This window comes from Podarcis cretensis (assembly GCF_951804945.1).
Source record: "Podarcis cretensis genome assembly, chromosome: 5".
Taxonomy (NCBI): Eukaryota; Metazoa; Chordata; class Lepidosauria; order Squamata; family Lacertidae; genus Podarcis; species Podarcis cretensis.
This window is the reverse complement of record NC_137174.1, coordinates 87150939-87156938: the sequence shown is the minus strand read 5'-3', so window position 1 is coordinate 87156938 and position 6000 is coordinate 87150939. Positions and strand designations below refer to the sequence as shown.

Below are 6000 nucleotides of genomic sequence, written 5' to 3'. Positions count from 1 at the left end.
TCGTTCATCAGTTTTGTCTGCCCCTCTTCTTTGGTCGGAGTTGTAGACCCTTAGGATGATCTAGTCCAACCCCCTGCAAAACACAGTCAGTCGCAGCAAAAGCAGCATGGCTCCATCAGTGCCGGATTTCTGTATAAGCTAAGCAAAATCCCTTATTTTGGCTGCTGATCCCTTATTTTCAAATCTGTAAGTTGACATCTATGGTCTACTCTGACTGGTAGCAATCTCTCAGTGCTTCAGACAGTCTTTCCCATCTCTACCTGGAGAGGGTGCTGATTGGACCTGGGACCTTCCACTACAAAGCAGATGCTGTACCACTAAGCTGTGGTCCTTCCTCAGATTAATACATGGGATTGCTCCTGGATTCAACATTGTCATGGAAGGCTCAGGTAGTTTCAGATGCTAAGAGTGCCCTTTTTCCAGCTCTAGCTGGTTCACCAGCTACGGTCTCTTTCTGACAGAGATAACTTTGGCTGCTGTGCTCCATATTTCAACTTCCAGATTGGATTACTGCAATGTGCTCTTTGTGGGGCTGCCCTCGAAAATGACTTGGAAATGGCAGCAGCCAGAGTACTGGCTGGGGTTCCCTCCAGATCTCGTATAACCCATTTTAAAACAGCTGCACTGGTTGCCAATTTGTTTCTGGGTCTAATTTAAGGTACACACTTTAGTCTTTAAAGCTCTAAATAACCCACTGTCTCCTTCTTTATAGGCCCTCTCAGATATTAAGACTAGTGAAAGGGGCTACATAGAAAAAGCAAGTATTCAGTTCTCAAAATATTCAGATTCTAGAATAAAAAGTCATTTTTTTGCAGCCTCGGTTAGATTTTGTTTTTCTTTTTTCCAGGGTGTTGAACTGCTGAACTAGTAGCAGAAAACCCAAGATTCCAACCATTAATTTCTGTATTTCGAAGTGGAACAGGCATTTTTCATTTCACTGTTCCTTTGAGGCTTTCGTGAAGTTTGAATGGCTTATTTTGTAATCTAATTAAACATCTGCCCAAACTACTTGCTTACGTCCAGCACTGCTGAACATTAGTTGGCTGAAATAAAAAGTTATTGCCTCAATTACTTTGCATTTTCAATTCTAAATGGCCTTCTCTGTTGTTTCAAAATCACCAGCACCATCTGCTGAAGGAAATCGTGAAATACACGCCCCCCACAAGATTGTAATTCTAGCAACTGCAAACCAGTTCCTCTGAGGGGTTTAATTCACTTCAGTTTCCAGCAGGTTTTGAGCAAACTATGAAGCTGGGAAACCATTTTTGTTTTGCTCTAATCACTAATGAATTTCCCTTTTGAAAAGAATTAAGGTTCTTTTTAGAGGACTCATAAATGTGACATGCATGTAACAGGAAAAGCTCTCAGGTAACATTCCTCAATGGAAAGCTTCAATACTTTTAGAAATACAGTGCCCCTAGAGTTGTTAGTTGGATAAGTTGTTAGTTGGGTAAGTTGGATGTGGTCAAAAATGAGATGGCAAGAATAAATATTGACATCCTGGGCATCAGTGAACTAAAATGGACGGGAATGGGCGAATTCAGTTCGGATGACCATCATATCTACTACTGTGGGCAAGAAACCCGTAAAAGAAATAGAGTGGCCCTCATAGTCAACAAAAGAGTGGCGAAAGCTGTACTGGGATGCAATCCCAAAAATGATAGAATGATCTCGATACGAATCCAAGGCAGACCTTTTAACATCACAGTAATCCAAGTTTATGCACCAACCACTGGTGCTGAAGAAACTGAAATTGACTTACAAGACCTTATAGAAGTGACACCAAAGAAGGATGTTATTCTCATTATAGGGGATTGGAATGCTAAAGTAGGGAATCAAGAGATAAAAGGAACAACTGGCAAGTTTGGCCTTGGAGATCAAAACGAAGCAGGGCAAAGGCTAATAGAGTTCTGTCAAGAGAACAAGCTGGTCATCACAAACACGCTTTTCCAACAGCACAAGAGACGACTCTACACGTGGACATCACCAGATGGGCAGCATCGTAATCAGATTGATTATATTCTCTGCAGCCAAAGATGGAGAAGTTCTATACAGTCAGCAAAAACAAGACCTGGAGCTGACTGTGGCTCAGATCATCAGCTTCTTATAGCAAAATTCCAGCTTAAACTGAAGAAAGTAGGAAAAACCACTGGGCCGGTAAGATACAATCTGAATCAAATCCCTTATGAATACACAGTGGAAGTGAGGAACAGGTTTAAGGATTTAGATTTGCTGGACAGAGTGCCTGAAGAACTATGGGTGGAGGCTCGCAACATTATACAGGAGGCAGCAACGAAAACCATCCCAATGTAAAGGAAATGCAAGAAAGCAAAGTGGCTGTCCAACGAGGCCTTACAAATAGCAGGGGAGAGAAGGCAAGCAAAATGCAAGGGAGATAGTGAAAGATACAGGAAATTGAATGCAGATTTCCAAAAAATAGCAAGGAGAGACAAGAAGGCCTTCTTAAACGAGCAATGCAAAGAAATAGAGGAAAACAACAGAATGGGAAGAACCAGAGATCTGTTCAAGAAAGGAACATTTCGTACAAAGATTACCATAATAAAGGACAAAAGTGGTAAGGACCTAACAGAAGCAGAAGACATCAAGAAGAGGTGGCAACAATACACAGAGGAATTATACCAGAAAGATATGGATGGCTCGTACACCCCAGGTAGTGTGGTTGCTGACCTTGAGCCAGACATCCTGGAGAGTGAAGTCAAATGGACCTTAGAAAGCACTGCAAATAACAAGGCCAGTGGAAGTGATGATATTCCAGCTGAACTATTTAAAATTTTAAAAGATGATGCTGTTAAGGTGCTACACTCAATATGCCAGCAAATTTGGAAAACTCAGCAGTGGCCAGAGGATTGGAGAAGATCAGTCTACATCCCAATCCCAAAGAAGGGCAGTGCCAAAGAATGCTCCAACTACCGCACAATTGCACTCATTTCACACGCTAGCAAGGTTATGCTTAAAATTCTACAAGGCAGGCTTAAGCAGTATGTGGACCGAGAACTCTCAGAAGTGCAAGCTGGATTTCGAAGGGGCAGAGGAACCAGAGACCAAATTGCAAACATGCGCTGGATTATGGAGAAAGCTAGAGAGTTCCAGAAAGACATCTACTTCTGCTTCATTGACTATGCAAAAGCCTTTGACTGTGTCGACCACAGCAAACTATGGCAAGTTCTTAAAGAAATGGGAGTGCCTGATCACCTCATCTGTCTCCTCAGAAATCTCTATGTGGGACAAGAAGCTACAGTTAGAACTGGATATGGAACAACTGATAGGTTCAAAATTGGGAAAGGAGTACGGCAAGGCTGCATATTGTCTCCCTGCTTATTTAACTTATATGCAGAATTCATCATGCGAAAGGCTGGGCTGGATGAATCTCAAGCCGGAATTAAGATTGCCGGAAGAAATATCCACAACCTCAGATATGCAGATGACACAACCTTGATGGCAGAAAGTGAGGAGGAATTAAAGAACCTTTTAATGAGGGTGAAAGAGGAGAGTGCAAAATATGGTCTGAAGCTCAACATCAAAAAAATGAAGATCATGGCTACTGGGCCCATCACCTCCTGGCAAATAGAAGGGGAGGAAATGGAGGCAGTGAGAGATTTTACTTTCTTCGGCTCCATGATCACTGCAGATGGTGACAGCAGTCACGAAATTAAAAGACGCCTGCTCCTTGAGAGAAAGGTGATGGCAAACCTAGACAGCGTCTTAAAAAGCAGAGACATCACCTTGCCAACAAAGGTCCGTATAGTTAAAGCCATGGTTTTCCCAGTAGTGATGTATGGAAGTGAGAGCTGGACCATAAAGAAGGCTGATCGCCGAAGAATTGATGCTTTTGAATTATGGTGCTGGAGGAGACTCTTGAGAGTCCTATGGACTGCAAGAAGATCAAACGTATCCATTCTTAAGGAAATCAGCCCTGAGTGCTCCCTGGAAGGACAGATCCTGAAGCTGAGGCTCCAATACTTTGGCTACCTCATGAGAAGAGAAGACTCCCTGGAAAAGACCCTGATGTTGGGAAAGATGGAGGGCACAAGGAGAAGGGGACGACAAAGGACGAGATGTTTGGATAGTGTTCTCGAAGCTACCAGCATGAGTTTGACCAAACTGCGGGAGGCAGTGGAAGACAGGAGTGCCTGGTGTGCTCTGGTCCATGGGGTCACGAAGAGTCGGACACGACTAAACGACTAAACAACAACAACAACAACAGAGTTGTTAGGGTCCCAGCACAGCTGTGCAAATCCGCCTGCAGTCCTAAACAGATTGAGACTGCATATACACCACATACTTACAAGCACATTTGAAGCAAAAAAAAATCCTGGAAACTGTAGTTTACCTATAATAGAGCTATAGTTCTCAGCACTCTTGACAAATTGCACTTCCCAGGATTCTCTCTGAGTGTGTGTGTGTGTGGAGAATTCCTGCTTTTAATATATGGTGTGTATGCAGCCCTACAATCATAGGAAGGATCTTGGAAATCATCTATTCTATGGACTACTTCATTTCAGGATCTGTAATGCAGGATGTAACTATAGCAGCCTTCCCCAGCCTGGTGTTTCTTCTGAAATGATGAAGCTGAGCTCCAAGACATCTTAGAGGTCACAAGGTTGGGGAAGAGTGCCTTAAGGAGTTGGAGTCCTCTGCACACATATCCTAGGACCTAGGCTTATTTCAGACTTAAAATGTGGCTTGGAAGTCAGGGCTGGGGAACCTGTGGCTCTCCAGATGTTTTGCACCACAGTTCCCACCAGCCCCAGACAGGATAGCCAATGGTCAAGGAAACTTATAGTTCAGCAACTATTTATTTGTCATGAACTTATAAACTGTACTGTCATAAAACTACAAGCAAGGATTTATCAACAAGAATAAAATCAACAAAAGATCCATAAAAACATCAAATGCACAGTGAGTCAGACTCTTGGCATTACCCAAGGGGCTCACTGTCCACATTATCTTCTTCTTCACCACTCATTGTCTGCCACCCCCCTGAGGAGAAAAGATAATCAACATTCCCAATGGGCTTCACTGACCTAAATTCCCCTTTTAAGTTTCAACTCAGTGGAGTCTGGTACAGACCAGCACTTGACTCACACCCCCTTGGTTTTTTAAATGGAGACCTTCCTAATCTAACTGATTCCAGGAGTAATTGGGGGAGCCAACAAGGGGCATAAGACAGACTTCTGAGGGAGCCTGTTGTGCGAGGTAAACACTTAAGCAGACAGGCAAGCTAAGCACCTGTGCAAATTAAGTAACCACTATATTTCTTTTGAGTACTGAGATAGAGAGATGTTAAGTTTTATCTGTTTAAAGCATGTTTAGCCTGCTCTTTAGTCGACTCGCACTCCAAACATGGCTTGCAAAAAATAAATAGTAAGGGAGACCCTGCCCTAAAGGTTTTATGAAAGGAATGACACACAAGGAAAATAGGGTCTGGGGGAAAGGAGCAAGCTTAGGCACCAGTTGTTATAACTGATTAACTTGTGGGTGTATTCTTTAACGCTTTTAGCCTAATTTTATAGTTAATTGAAAAAGAAACACCAGCGCACTTTCTGTGGACGGTTCACAATAGTTTGGTTAATCCCAGAATCAACTGCCGAAGTCCTTGTCCTAGTGGAATCCGTTCAAGCAGAGGCGGCCTCTGGCCAGGCACCCACAAAGTTTATGGGCACTGCTATTCAAATGGTGCCTTGTGATCGATTATGCAATATTTTATTCAAGTTGGCATCCTAGCTGTGCCAAGAGTTGCTGCGTGCGTGGCTAACTATGTTTATTAAATTTCATCCGAGGATCACAGAGCAGTTTAGAAGATAAAAACACAAAAATATATAACATAGTAACAAACATAGTGGGGTGTTTTTCCAACACTATTAAGAACCCTGAGCTAGATTAATGTCCCCAAACGTCATGGTTTGTGCCAACCTACTGACACTCCACAAAGCTTCTTAACCACTTTCGTATGAAAAAAAGATGGGGTGTTGCTGCTCT

The 6000-nt window shown here is 42.8% G+C and overlaps 1 protein-coding gene across 1 annotated transcript in view; it reads right to left on the bottom strand.

The window, feature by feature from the left end:
* Nucleotides 1-5864: 5864 nt before the first annotated feature.
* The window catches only part of GPR160 (G protein-coupled receptor 160), a 333442-nt gene continuing 333306 nt past the window's right edge, over nt 5865-6000 (bottom strand). Inside the window, exon 3 of the transcript XR_013839401.1 lies at nt 5865-5879. The gene's annotated coding sequence lies outside the window, so the exon portion shown is untranslated. The remainder of the gene's footprint in view (nt 5880-6000) is intronic.